Below are 16,088 nucleotides of genomic sequence, written 5' to 3'. Positions count from 1 at the left end.
AATACGTTTGTTATGCTCGGTTTCATTGTCGGGGTCATATTGACCCCCTCGGCTCCAAAGGGTTAATTTAAGTTAAGGAAAGTTCAGTCTATTGATTTGTTGTATAATTTCGATTGCTTACTTTTTTAGCAGTGTGACCAATCATAACACTAAAATTTAAATATGAATCTTAAGCATTTTCACCATGATTGTCACTTTTCAAAATTGCACTGAAAAACCTAAAGTAAGGTTGTTATGCACAGCTTGGATTGCGGATGTTCCATAAATCAGAGCCTATAATCGACCTAACGGCTATGGACTAATCGATTGCACCGCGTTTCCACTTGGTCATCATCGGAACAAGTTCGCGCACACTGTCGTCCCTTTCTCCATCGACACGTTTTACGTTTTACCATCCCGAGGCTGTTAGTTTCATTTTTTTTTTGCATAATCGGACCCGGTCCTATCAATTGACGACCATGATGAAAGGTACTTTTACCATGCAAGGCTAGCAAAAAGATCAACGAACATTGTAGCAAACAGCCCCTGATCCGGTGCCCGGATACAAAAACTAAACGCAATTGGCGACAAAATGTCTTCCACCTTGTTTGTTGTGGATGTAATTGGATGAAAGGTACAACCGTAAATGCATCACACATTCCTACACCAAGCAATTCCAATTTGATCAAAATGCGACCATTGCATCGTAAACAGATGGTATTGGATGAATTAGCTGGATCTGTACGAATGGTTCATCATCAGCTTGAGAATCCATAGCAGCAGCAGTTGGGCGTCGATTGTGAGGTGATAGTGATTGACAGTCACTTAGCCATGAGACACAATTGCTCTGGTCGTCATTTGACATGATTGGCAAGCGACAGTTACTTCCGAACGCATCTTATTAAACAGAGGTAAAATAGTTCGATGCATCAAAAGCATGGGATAAGTAGCAAACCATACAGGTTCTTGAAAATGATCACAAAAAAACTTGACAAGAAATTAGCAAAATAAATGTGGCTGTAGGCATAAAGTTATCTTATTGAGATTGTATCGCTAAATCAGAACAAATGTTAAAAAACAAGAAATAATGTATGGCTAGCAAAATTTATATTTTTTTTTAGTTTAAAATGTTTAGTACTTCCTCTTTCCGTATTGGTTTTTTTTGTGGAGCTTATTTTTTTAGAATTGATGTTTTAGTTTTTTTTTCTTGCGTTATTTATTTATTTTAATTATATTTGTTTTTTTTTTTTCATTTTTTATTTTTATAATGCTGATTCTTCGATACCCACTTCCAGATTAAACGTGGATGTTTATTTTCTTTAAGTGATCGGTAATTTCGCTGCCAATACGTAACGACACTCCCGAGCCTCAATCTATCTATAATGGAGCAAGTGAAGGTGAAAGTCCTTCCAGCACCAGTGATGAACGCGACGAAGTGCAGTGGCAGCCGGTGATAATCGATGGTCGAATCAAGCTTTGAGGTGATGCACCAGCAAAGATCAAATTGATTTCGTTCCGTCGCGATAATCATCATAATAATCATGATCATCATCATCTATGTAAGGTAATAATGGCCATTATGATCAGCGCCATTACCGTCGCTACTGTGGTGACTGTATATGCAGAGCGGTCAAATTGATCAGGTTCGATGTACTTCCCGCAAAGTGGTCTTCACATAAGAAGGTCTCCATCTCTGTCGCAAACCGCACAGCATTAACAACAACATGAATGTTAATGTTTCATCATGCCGACTGACGACAGACGGATGGTTTGCTTCGCGGCCTAAGTAGATACGGTTGTGAGTTGTGATGTGGATAATGCGATCAGCCTTCTATGCAATGTGGCATTGATGCGGTTATGTAAGTGCAATTTTGTTGAACTGGAATGTTCCTATATCCGGTAGTCGAAGGGTTGCACGTCAATGCTTTGTTCACTAAATTTGTCAACTAAGAAAAGTGTTAGTCACATAGTCACATTCCTGACTATTTTTGATGCATTTTTTTCTATTGTAAACTTGTACAAACCCGTATATTCCCCAGACGTCGAAACAGACGTCGCGTCGTAAGGCTAGATCGGAAGCTTTAAGGTCGGCTTGCAAGGTCTACAAGAAAGCTGTCCGGTCTCCTGAATAATTTGACTAATAAAACCGTTTCCAGTTTGCGAGACATCAGTTTGATGAAAAAAAAATACGAGCGAAGTTTAAGGTAATCGAGTGAACGAACTTCGTTTGCCAAGTGGCGATTTCATTCCCTCTGTTGTGTAGTGTAGAATTAGCATTTAAGTTAAAATACACATAAAAAAAAGATAAAAAAATTCCTCTGTTGAATTATTATTCAACACTCATTTCCCCGGATGCGTAGATATTATATCTCCGGATGAACCTGATATTTTTTGTATTCCTACTTGTGGCCTACGACTACCTTACATTGTAGGTTAGTATGTACATCAGCATTCTTTTCGACCTGATAAAAAGCGCTTTTCATGTTGTAGTTTAGGGTTAATGTCACCAATATGGCCTCTCGGTAAATCCGAGTAAACATCAATTTTCACATGAAGTGGAAACCATAATGGCAATGGTGTTTGACCTCTTTGATTCTGAAATTAATGTGATTGAACAGGTAAAGAATGTTAGAGCTATCTTTGATTCCAATCTTTCCTGGAAACCTCACATTGAGTTCAGAATCATGAATGATCCCTTGTACAAGCACAACGATTTAAAAGGATGATGTTGCCACTACCGGTTCAAAAGTACTGATGAACAAATATCTGCTGAGCGACAAAATTAGTTCTGCTGAAATTTGTGGGCTTTGCAAACAGTCATGAATCCTAACTCATACCGCGGATCCGGAGAGCAGGTCAGTTTGTTCCCTTTGATATTCCCCGACAGTGAAATTGCTTCAAAGCTCGAGCTAGGTCGGACGATAATTAGTTAGCGAATTACCCACCGTACTTTTCGGAAAATGTGTTGAAAATGATGGAGAATTACAAGGACTTTGTAAAAGGCACCGATGAGACGCTCAATAAAGTGTCTCAGCGTCAACAGCTTGATGTAGGTATTCGTTTTTGGTGCCAAGAAACGCAGCTTGTCACGAGCAGATATCTGGGCTCCGTGTTCCTTACTTCAACGAGAGCACAGGACATTTTTCAGTGCCTAATGGAATGCTTTTCGTCCAGACCTAAGCTTATCGAAAAGCTGATTCACATGTCTATGGATGGCCCGAATGTTAACTTATGCCTGCGCCAAAACTTGAATATGCAGCTGAAAGAACTTCGAGGCACAGATTTCAGCTTGTTCGTCCAAAAGCTTCTAACCATCAGTCATGGAAATGCTACTCTGGAAAGAGGGTTTTCGGTTAACAAAAAATGTCGCGTGACCAATCAGAACAAACGAGAAGAATGTTGACAAAAGTCGGATGTTGGTGCCGGGGATCTGGCAAAGCGGGGAGTATTGGGAAGTAAGTGTAGTCGAAAAATGGATCCACCTCGAAAAGAAAAGAGAGCATGAGAAAAACGGAACGGAATGATATAAGGAGGTTTTACGAAACTGATAATGGCGTGCGGAGAAAACCAGCGCCTTCTCGTGTCATGTACGACTACCTTGAAGGAAACTTTCAGACAGATAGAACAATGGTGGCTCCCAAGAGGAGAGAGCTCTTCGAGATACTGTTGAACGGTGGGAATGGAACAGCGACATACATAATTCGAATGAACGACGACGGTCAGGCTGTGGAGCCTACAATGCTAGACGAGGTCAAGACAGCCATTGATGGATTGAAGAACAACAAAGCTGCTGGGAAGGACGAAGTCCTAATCGAGCTTCTCCAGCATGGTGCGATAGAAATGCTTGCTAGTTGGTTGCAGAGTCTCATTTGCTCACTATACAAAAAAGGGCATCGGCTGGAGTGCACCAACTACAGAGGAATAACACTTCTCGTCGTAATTCTGTTTGACAGACTGAGGCCGACTGAGGAGGCGAATATTAGACGGGTTTTCGTGACGGCCGATCAACCATGAAATAGATGTTCACCCTGTAGCAGATTCTTGATTAATTTCGGGAGTACAATTTGCAGACCCCTCATCTGTTTATTGATTTCAAAGTGGCTTGCGATTCAGTGAAGAGAAACGAGTAATGACAGATTATGGTCGAACATGGTTTTCCAGCGAAGCTGATTAGACTGTTTCCTGCGACGCTCGACGGATCAAAATCGAGTGTACGAGTTGCAAAAGGCATTTAGTAATCGTTGATAACCTTTGACGATCTGGAGCTGGGCGATGCTCTTTCGAACTTACTGGACGGTACTAGGTGACGAAACGGTACTAGGTGTTGAAAAGTTTGATGTTGCGAAACATTTTTTTTATCTTGGTGTTCTAGTGACGTGCGATGACGATAATGTTACCCGCAAGGAGAAAATACTCCGATTCTTTAGGTCGCTTTAGGTAGACTTTGAGAGAAGTTCATCGGAGAGCCTTTGGAGTCTTCGAATATAAAGTGTTGCGAACAATACTCGACGGTAAACTAGAGGCACCTGGCAGCGTCGCATGAACTATGAGTTGAACCAAGTATATAAAGAGATGGAAATAGTGAAGCGAATAAAACACGGAAGGCAGGACTCTAAACGTTAAGGGTGAGGGAAAACGATTGGCCCAGGACCGAGACCAGCGTGGAGGCTTCATTCGGCGTAGACTCACCGCTTCGAGTAGTAGCCCATTAAGTATCAAATGAGTGCGTCCTAACGAAACAGTGTTTAACAGAGTCGCTGGTAAAATCAAGTTAAGTAAAATCAATAACTTGATTTTACCAGTGACTCACAGAAAAATGGTTTTTGAATGTTTTTTAAACTCATGACTGAGAATCATGATTACAACCTTACCGTTGTATTATTATAACAGAAGTGCGTTGTGACCTTAACCTGCCGTTTCGATTTCCATAACGATAAGGGCGAATGATATTGCTTAACATCCAACACTCATCAAACTACACAGCGACTATCCCCATACAAATATCGACCAAACTAACCCACGACCGTGATTCTTCTTCTACCATTCGTGTGGCAATGAACAACACGAATAACAATTTGTCATATGCAGGAAGGATAGCAAAAACAACCTACTGTACTGGAACTGTTAAACCTGCTAAAGGCATGCCACAAGCCCATCCATCGTGTTCAACAGTGATAACTCGTCCAGTCAACCGACCACTGCTCTTGTCATAGGCTCGAACGTGAGTGTTATCGATTACGCAGAAGACGGCACATGTCAATGCATCAACAATTCAGCATTATTTCAGGCTTACACACGTGACAATATTGTCCATAAATTTTTATGAATTGCTATTGTCACCCCAGGGAATGCATCCCTTGGTGGTCGTCGTTAGTAGAGGTTTCTGACATATTTGCCAAGATTGATGCCATCCAAATGGTGAATTGAAGTCAACTTTCACCAAGCTGTGTTCAGCAAACCGACTAACTTTAATGGTGGCGCCATCCAGTCTGCGTGATTGTAATGATAAAGTTTATCTTGCCTTTATAATCAGCTGCCAGCAGGTGTTTGGACTTAAAATGTCAAAACACCCATCGAGCTATGATTTCTTTTCACCCAGACCGCCCAACCGCATGGTTGAGTTATTATTTTCACTAGAGTTTGTCGTTATGAATAAAACAAAAAGTAAAGCATGCCATCCTTCTGGTGGGTGATACCTACCTTTATTCAAGGTGGCTCGGACGGACAACTCTGTAGCTGCGAAGCTTACAGTTATATCCATTCATTTTTGTTTTCATTGGACCGTTCGTCGCTCTGTTTCAATGTCAATGTCGGTTGATGGCAGTTGTTGGAGTTTTGAATCATACAATCACGACGGGAGAACGGTATCGATTCATACAGTCTCAGTTATGTATTGAAATTTATGAGTAGAATGGGAGATTATACATAAGTATTGCTTACAAAAAAAAGTAGTTTCAAGAGTTTTACGTTCCTTCTTATATCGAACTTGTTTTTGAAACTAGGTTAGAACTTACAGATAATCAGAGGCAAGTCCTCATCTTTTAAAATAATTGAATTCTGCAATACGCTTACGTGAGAGCATACTTACGACAAACAATGAATAAAAAGAAAAGTATGCAATTAATTGAACACGCAATCACATCAGTAAGTTTGCAAAAAAAAGTATAAATTCCATATGTTTAAAAACTGTAGAGCTCGATTTTCAGGAAAAACGTTAAAACTTTTCTACAGTGGTAGACATTTGTTTAGTTAAGGCATTTTTTTATATTTTTCTCGCAACTGTAATAATTTAATGTATATTTTTATACTTTGGAGTATTTTTTAAGTAATTTGCATTAGCTAGTGGAATCATTCCATTGGAATGAAACAAAATATTATTATTTTTTTGGTCGTAAAATACAACAAATAGAAAATTTGCCTATCAAGTTTCAAAACGTATCTAACGCAATCACTTTGTATGGTGACCTACAATACAATATAGAACGACTCGTAAATCATAAATTTAATTGTTTTCGGAAGTGTTGTCATATTATTTTACATGCTTTTCATATAAATATGCCATAACATTGAAAATTTTACCAAATTGAGATTGTTTGCAGTTATTCGCATCTGAAGTGTTTGAAAAGATTCTAGAAAAATATCATAACTAGTGCAGGTTGAAAATCTACAGAAGTCAATGGTTTTACATATAAGAAAAAAACTGCTGCGAACCTTTAAGAAAAAATACTTATTCAAGTATTTTTCCGATGAAATATGATGGTATCGCTTGCTTAAATCAAAGCGTTTACAATTGTCACGTCTTCTAATAGCTGCCAATATCTAGACTGCATTCTGACTGAAATAACATGCATTGGACGCCTCACATTTTAAGAAATGGTACCCAAAGTATTAAAATTTCTAACATGAACTACTTGCTTAAAAATTTATACGTTCTTTTCAAAAATGCACGTAGTTCAAAATCAAGACACGTTTACATATAATATGTTTCTGCAGATTGATTGTAACTTATCCAATTGTTTTACCATTTCATGCATTTTTGTGTGCACTTCTGAAAGCAACTGATGAAAAATTGCAAGTGCCGAGGCTGGGATCGAACCCCTGACCATCCACTTATGAAGTGAACGTGTAGCCACTATGCTACGGGCCCCGGCTTGTATCGGGTTGATGCGATCAAATTTTAATTTTCTCCATACAACGTTGATCTACTCTAATAATTATGCATCAAAAATTGTGGTCGTTGATAGAAGTTCATCACTTTCTTTTTTTACCCTTCTTATACCCATAAGAAGGGTATAAATACCGCTTGAAAAACTGACTTTCGATCCGAGGCCCGCAGGGCCGAGTCTCATATACCAATCAACTCAGCTCGACGAACTGAGCAAATGTATGTGTGTGTATGTGTGTGTGTGTATGTGTGTGTGTATGTGTGTGTGCGCGTATGTTACAAAAAAAAAGTCACGCACGTTTCTCAGCCGTCTGACATCCGATTTGAATTCTCTTCAGGTATCAGGTATCAGTAGGTCGGCTCAAGAGGCACGTTCTCCTCCATTTGGGAAATTTGTGCCATCGCCATGAATACGAGCCTATTCATCATTTACCTGAGGGAGAGCGAAGGGAGGAATAAGGGATGGGATAGGGAAAGGGAACGTAAGGGAATAGGGTCCACATAATCGCATAAGCGTACCACAACGGGTTCAAACAGCGCCCTGAAAAGGACACTGTAAAAAACTCATAAAGCGTAAAGTAAGCCTATAGCTAATTGCCACAACGGGTTCAAAACAACAGAACATCCTGAAGATTCAGGCTTCTTAGGTCAGTTTCACTTAATCAAGTGTTCCGAGTACTCACAAATCACAGTGGACTTTCCATTTTGGTAACCATGTTGATTCCCATGGACAGGCATGTTTGCTAGAAAAACATCACGGGTGTGATGCTCGACAAAGTTTTCTAATCATTTCAGAAGAAAGAGGTCAAATTGATAGGTTTGATCTTCATACGAAGACATTATCCATTTACGAAATAAACTTGACAGTATAATCCCACCAAGATTTGGGAATAGCAAGGCTGCAGTTTTATCAAAACATTGTGGGGCTCGAGGCATGACACGCAAGATTGTCATTTCAATTTTACTGAAAGTAGCAAACATCGGGTCAAATGCAAAATGCGAAACCATATATCGGCACCAACATTTCAAAAGGGCGTAACTGCTTTTGCAACCAATGCCTTCTCATAAAGCTGTGGACCGTATCTCATCCCTCCCGAGCAATCCACTAGCACAAATATAAAGATAAAATCCTCCTCTTTCGTTTAATGGATGTGAATTGCGTAAGATGAATGATATACGATGCACAGCTCTGTGAGAAGTAATTGGTTGTAAAAGCAGTTACGCCCTTTTGAAATGTTGATGCCGATATGTGTTAATTAAAACATTTACATCTACATAGAAATCCTCCCTACAAAAGTAAGGTTCTTGGACCAAAGCTGTTCTTTTATGCTGATGATTGATCTGAGCTGTCATAACCGTAGCCACTACCCAAACTAGGCACGATCAAACTCTTACAACCACAACACAAGAAAAAAAGAGCAGCGATAAAAACCAATTAGGTATCGATTGAAGAACGCCAGAGACGAACATACACAGAGGACACTGTGAAGAACGCATAATGCGAAGAGTCATAAAGGTTATAATTAAAGCTAATGAACAACATACTAATAAACCCACCCTTATTGAGCCTCGCAGTTGAGGCTTAAGAAGGATAGCAGATTATCTCGGAGAAACACAAGGTCAACTGCACCATTGCTCCGGTTAGCGCAGTAAGGGCAAAATACTGTGGAGGGCGCCCTAGTACTCCACAGGCTCCGTTGTAGTTAGGTTTTTATTAGACCCCCCTAACCATTTATTCCTTGGCACGGTAAGCATAAAGCCGCATAACACCATGAATTAGGGGTCACCTGTTTAGTGGACTCTTACCACTGGATCAGGCGATCCGTAGTGTTATTCTTAGCCAATTGAGACAACCGCTACCGACACTACACAGCTATCTAGGCTGATCGGGAAAAAGAAGTTAACATTGATGGTCAACTTCCAAACGAGCCCGAACAGCCTGGAATGTGCGCGTAGGTTACAAAAAAAAAAGTCACGCACGTTTCTCAGCCGTCTGACATCCGATTTGAATTCTCTTAGCTCCAAATGAAAGCTACAACATCCTAGTAGAACCCTATTGAATTTTATTTCGATCGGACATTTGGTTACCGAGATATCTTTCGAAGAGTACTTGGAAGTAATATAGGTTAGCTTTTTGAGAGATTTTTGACATATAGCATATTGATAAATATCTCAGCCGTCTGTCAACCGATTTTGGTTCTCTTGGCAACAAATGAAAGCTACAACATCCTAGTAGATCGACCAGAAATTTTATTTCGATTGGACATTTGGTTATTGAGATATCTTTCGAAAATTACTTAGGAGTTATACAACTAAACTTTTTGAGATTTTTGGCCCAGTGCATCATAATAAATATCTCAGCCGTCTGTCAACCGATTTCGGTTCTCCTGGCACCAAATGAAAGCTACAACATCCTAGTAGAACGCTCCGGAATTTTATTTCGATTGGACAATTGGTTACTGAGATATCTTTCCAAGAGTACTTAGGAGTTATATAACTAAACTTTTTGAGATTTTTAACAAAATGTATAATAAATATCTCAGCCGTCTGTTAACCGATTTGGGTTTTCTTGGCACCAAATGAAAGCTACAACATCCTAGTAGATCGCTCAGAAATTTTATTTCGATTGGACATTTGGTTATAGAGATATCTTTCAAAGAGTACTTAGGATTAATACAACTAAACTTTTTGAGATTTTTGACCAAGTGCATCATAATAAATATCTCTGCCGTCTGTCAACTGATTTCGGTTCTCCTGACACCAAATGAAAGCTACAACATCCTAGTAAATCGCCCAGAAATTTTATTTCGATTGGACATTTGGTTACAAAGATATCTTTCAAAGAGTACTTAGGATTTATACAACTAAACTTTTTGAGATTTTTGACCAAGTGCATCATAATAAATATCTCTGCCGTCTGTCAACCGATTTCGGTTCTCCTGGCACCAAATGAAAGCTACAACATCCTAGTAAATCGCCCAGAAATTTTATTTCGATTGGACAATTGGTTATAGAGATATCTTTCAAAGAGTACTTAGGATTTATACAACTAAACTTTTTTGAGATTTTTGACCAAGTGCATCATAATAAATATCTCAGCCGTCGATTTGGGTTCTCTTAGCATCAAATGAAAGCTAAAATATCCTTGTAGAAGGCCCTGAAATTTTATTTCGATTGGACATTTGATTACTGAGATATCTTTCGAAGTGTATTTCAATATATTCCTTTTTTACCCTTCTTACACCCATAAGAAGGCTATAAATACCGCTTGGAAAACCGACTTTCGATCCGAGGCCCGTAGGGCCGAGTCACATATACCAATCAACCCAGCTCGACGAATTGAGCAAATGTCTGTATGTGCGTGTGTGTGTGTTTTTTTTTTTTTTTTTTTTTTTTTTTACTTGGTGGTAAAGCCTTTCTGCCTTCCCGACACGCGTTCGATAACCATGACCAGTGCTACCGATTTCGTCCATCGCGTGCCAGTTCGTGAGGGACTCAGAACAGAGAAGAGAACTCTGAACCCTACGCCTCTAACCTCCACCAAGGTCTACAGTGCCTGCTTCCCCCGGATTCCACTAGAAGCGACTACTTCGGGGGGGCCTGTGTGTGTATGTGTGTGTGTGTGTGTGTGTGTGTGTGTGTGTGTGTGTGTGTGTGTGTGTGTGTGTGTGTGTGTGTGTGTGTGTGTGTGTGTGTGTGTGTGTGTGTGTGTGTGTGTGTGTGTGTGTGTATGTATGTTACAAAAAATGTCACTCACGGTTCTCAGCCGTCTGTTGACCGATTTGAGTTCTCTTGGAAGCAAATGAAAGCTACTACATCCTAGTAGAACGCTATTGAATTTTATTTTGATTGGACGTTCGGTTACCGAGATATCTTTCAAAGAGTGCTAGGGAGTAGTACATCTTAACTATTTTAGAGATTTTTGACAAAGTGTATCACCATAAATTTCTCAGCCGTCTATCAACCGATTTGGGTTCTTAAGGCCCCAAACGAAAGCTACTGCATCTTAGAAGAACGCTTTTGAATTTCATTCCGATTGGACATTTTGTAACCGAGATATCTTTCGAGGAGTACTTTGGAATAATACAACTTTCATACATACGAATAATACAACAATAATTTTAATAAGTGTAAGAAGGGTTCTGTTCACCATAGGTGGATTAATTCAGGTTTTTATTATTATATTCGCTTGTTATCTTGCATGAGCTTTTGACCAGTCTAAGGAAAATTATTTTTCTATGAATAATGCTGCTAGTGTATACTAGCAGGTTGTTATTTTCAATTAAATTATAAATAACAAATTACAAATAAACAGAAATTCTATGAAAACTAACAATATGTTGAATGAAAGCTTTGAATTTATATATTGTGGAAAAAATGCAAGAACTGGACAGCCAAAATAACTAGCTAATTCCAAAACTGATTAGCATAGTAGATATATTATTTTTGTCCTTTTTACACCATAACCATGAATACTAAGTACTTCGGAGCTAATTTATTCGACTGATTAAGAGATATTAGACAAAGTGTATCTAGCTGATTTTCTTATCCATTTGTTAATCGATTCAAGATCTTTTGGCAGTTAACAAAAGATACAATATTCCAGAATATGTAAGCTATTTTTTTTTTAAATTTCACACAACATTCTAGAAGGTGTCTGGCATTTCTGGTAGTTTAGTCCATGGTCCATGATGCTATTTTGGAAACCAATCCACTAGATGCCAAATCCACAATATTTTCTAGAACTTTTGGTCCATCACACAAAATAAATATGTTAAATAAAAATAATACATCAATAGTTTTATAAGTGTAAGAAGGGTACTGTTCACCATAGGTGGATTAAATCGGGTTTTGTATAAACTAGTGAGAGAATTAGTTGAGTGTTGTTGTTAGATTTGACTTGATTAGGTAAGATTTGAACAGAACAAACATACCGTACATAAGTAGCATGATGAGAAGTTGTCTGGTACAGTACCTGAAATGAATAAAAATAAATTGTTAATAATTTATTGTGAAGTTGCTAAACATTTTACAATTTTGACATTTCTTTGCATCTTATTTTTGTTTTTTTTTTATTGATTAGTCATTTTTAAAGCTTCCTGCTGACGAACGGTCAATTGACATTCGTGTTTCAGTTGAAAAGCTCGAAGATAATCTATGACTATGACTGGCTAACAGTATTTCAATTACGAAAGAATCCTGGACCGACTAGGGATCGGAATGGCCACCCTCAGCATGATCTTTCTGAATAGCGGCGCGTACTGGTGGCTACTTAGTTGCCTAACTTGGAATTCATAAGAGCAATTCAGTTTCGATTAAAATTACTTGCAGGTAGGCACCTGCTCGTCATTTAACTGCTTTACGATACTTAATTTGCAGTGCGGTACCTCAAAGCCAAGCAACCCTGATGCATCAACTGCACTCGTCAAGAACACTGAACTAGTGGCTGTTCGCAGCTGCTTGCTAGCTACCCGCGCATAGGGTCAAGTGGGGTAAAATGCCAGTTTTCAAACTTTCATCGTTTTCAATGATAATTAGCCTCATTTGTTAGGCTTTCAAAGTGGTAACAGTAACTAGACAATATTTGCTCGATACTTAACAAAAATGTTCACTAAACTATTGATTTTTCATCGATTTTTGGCGATTTTAAAAACTGGTTCGTAAAACGGAAGTGGTGCAAAAAGGCCATCTGCCATGGGGTAAGATGCCACTTCATGAAAACATTCAAAAATTACGTCCATCAGTTTTCAGGCATTTCCGACTCCTTTTCCGCCCTCTGTCCCGCTTTTTTCGTATATGCAATAAATGGAGTGTCACCCCCCTCCCCGCAAAACGATGGTCGTCATATTTGAATGACGCCTAACATGGAAAGCGTAGACATGAACAACCATGTGCCTCCATGTGTGCCTCAATCTCGTTGGAAACACTTGATTGGTAATAAAATCACCAGAAAACCTTAATTGCAAGCAAGAAAAACCGGAAGTTGTCAATTTTCATTGGGAAATCAAAAGATTTTTCGTGGGTTTGGTGGCCTAGCTTCTAGAAAAATGTTCGATGCAGAGCAAACATATCTTGACACCATTCACCTATAGTAATGATCAAGTCCCACTCAGGAATGATTTTATGAGTTGGGCCATTTTACCCCATCTTGGCATTTTGGGCTTTGTTCCCCAATACCAACAAATAGCAGCAAGCTCAACCAGCTGTTCGCATCACATTTGAGTAAGCTACGGTGGTCGGTGAGTCTACGCTACGCTCTCAGGGTGCTTCCCTACCACGCACTGACTGTGTGCAACTGTGACTCGGAACAGCGCGTACGAATCACCAAGCACTAAAACGATGGCCCTGTGAGCTGCAAAAAAAAAAACAGCTTGTAAACAAGTAATAATTGCACAGTGCGTGCCGGGCCATCATCATCATAATCATTCCCATTTGCAACGCGGTACGGCGAGCATTACAATTCTTTCCACCCGATTTTTTTTTTATTCTGAATTGAATTTGAATTGAAGAGCCGGCGACAACATTGTTTACTACAGGTCTATACTTAGCTAGTATGTACTTAGTATACGCACAGATAGAAACGACCATCGATTGAAATTGAGTTCGGCGTCGTCGTGACCACACGATGCCATCTCATTCATCGTAGTTGTAAGCTCTCCTCAATGGATCTGTTTGTTTACACTGTGTACTTTTATGAACGATGAACGTGCTATGACTTACTAGCCCTTGTTACCAAATGGGTGCGTGCTAAGTGATGCTCACTGAGTATACACTCAGTATGGAATATATGGATTCTTTTCACGGTCGATTTGTGTACCGTCGATGGGGGTGACAATGGGTCTGGGGGGTGAGATTGGGTCAAAACGGAGAAACATAAAATTTGAAATAACTCGTCAACTATCGCTAATTTATATTGAAAACTTTATATTATTTCACAGAGGAGATGTTTTTTAACGTCATGATGCAGAATAAGATGTTAAGCAATAATCGTTTTTTGTTAAATTTGTCGCTAAACTTATGTGATGAAACTACTAGTAAATCACTCTGAAAAAAATTCTCCTTCGCAATGTTCCACACAAGCACCTAACCATAAATTTTCTTATAAGTGGTTAGCTGTAGGTATTACCTGGTTGATGCAACAAAAAAAGTGGGCTGTCAATGCACTTTTTATTTAAAAATTCAATATTTTCGACCCTATGTCTAAATATTAAGAATGGGGGTGAGATTGGGTCAAGCAAGTTATCGACTGCACATAACCTTAACTAAAAATTCAACTTGTTATCCAGTCCCCATTTGTATGTAAAGTGGTGCCATGTTTACGGTATTTTCATAAAAGCACGCTTTTTTTCGAAAATATGTCGAAGAAGCGTCAAGCGAGTGTGTTCATACGTTTAGTGCCTAAAATCATTTATAAAAATACACCCATGCGTTTGGACAGCTCCTCTAATCATCATCTAGTCTTTAGTGTACTGCATATTCGTTCAAATGTTATTGCGAGAGAGGGTCTAATAATGTGAAATGTTGTATAACTTAATATTTGAACGACCCTCTATCTTAAGAAGCCAATGATCATGTACATAAGAGTTTATAACGGAGGGCTTGGTTAAACATTTCTTATGCAGTATATTAAAAATATCATTTTTTTTTAAATCAATCTTTCAATGCGTCCCTCCCTCATTGTTATCTTCCTCCCTCCTCTCTTGGGGGTTGAAACTTTAAATGAGGATGATTATGGTGGCTAAAAATGGCGATACTACATACAAACGTTATCTTATCAAATTTCAGCCATTTTTTCGGTTGTATTAGCCCTTTTAGGTGGATTTATCATCTTTTAAAATTACCTAAATTTTTATTCGTCATGGTTACATTGTATTTTAAATAGATTTACTAGATATGATAAAAAAAATTAACTTATATTCTTAGATAGGTGACTTCGAATACTTTGACCCATTCTCACCCCCTCTAAGGGGTGAGATTGGGTCAATTTTCAATCATTTGTAGTTTAGTAAGTAATTCATATAATGTGATACTTTCTTGCTAAACTTTCATAACCATATAGAAGAGTATACATACCAAATAAAAAGTTATTCCGACTTCAATTGCATTTGTTATTTAACAAACAATCTTTGAGTATCCATTTTTGACCCATTCTCACCCCCAACGACGGTACGAGCATTGTAGAGTAAAGTGGGGCAAAAGTTCGAGTGGGGCAAGAGTTTCTTTTTAAGTTTTTGAGCTCAATTCAAATTATTTCTTTCGGGTGTAAAGGTTGTTCGAAGCCTTTTAGAAAAAGAGTCTTTCACTCCAAAAATTATGGAAATTGATCAATATTTCGAAAAGTTATGACAAAATGGTAGTTTTCGTTAGCGTTAGCGTTAGCGTTAGCGTTAGCGTAGTTACGGTATACTTCGTAGATTGGATACTAACAACATTCATGTACCTTTTGCTAATCTTGCATGGATTGCTTTTCGGAACAAGGCTGGGGAGTTAACTTCGCTCCAATCTTATACAAGAATACCAAAAGCACAAATGTCATTATTCCCGGCCACGCCCATCTTTACCGTAACTTGGGATAGGGGAAGGAAATGTTGATGTAGCACTTATATAAGAGGCCTCCGACTCAGTGACACTCCCATAAGTACTACGGAGTGGGTGGTTGGGAGATGTATTATGTAGGTCAAGGATTCGCCTGAAAAGCTGGCGATGGACCCACGGCATTGGTTGTTTAGTTGGTTAAAATTTAATCTTTTGAAAGCCGGCAATCAAAAGAGATTTTTTTTCTATTTATTGTTTAAATAATTATGTTCCTGCTCAGTAAGAGGCCCAAGCAGAACCGATCCCTCCAGGGTCATCGGAACATCACAGTAAATGTTTGAAACGCGTGAAAAAAAAAAACAAATTTGGCGATCCGGAAAAAAAAACTCAATTATATAAAAAAAACGCG

At 38.7% G+C, this 16,088-nt stretch overlaps 1 protein-coding gene across 3 annotated transcripts in view; it reads right to left on the bottom strand.

Moving 5' to 3' along the window:
• LOC109398743 (uncharacterized) overlaps positions 1 to 16,088 on the bottom strand; it is a 175,869-nt gene that overhangs the window by 35,848 nt on the left and 123,933 nt on the right. Inside the window, exon 3 of one of the 3 annotated variants that reach the window (XM_062859131.1) lies at positions 12,079 to 12,119. The exons of the other annotated variants lie outside the window; for them this stretch is intronic. The gene's annotated coding sequence lies outside the window, so the exon portion shown is untranslated. The remainder of the gene's footprint in view (positions 1 to 12,078; positions 12,120 to 16,088) is intronic. 3 annotated transcript variants of the gene reach the window in all.

Source organism: Aedes albopictus, chromosome 3 (assembly GCF_035046485.1).
Source record: "Aedes albopictus strain Foshan chromosome 3, AalbF5, whole genome shotgun sequence".
NCBI lineage: Eukaryota > Metazoa > Arthropoda > Insecta > Diptera > Culicidae > Aedes > Aedes albopictus.
The sequence above is the reverse complement of the archived record's forward strand: the minus strand, read 5'-3'. Positions and strand labels throughout refer to the sequence as shown.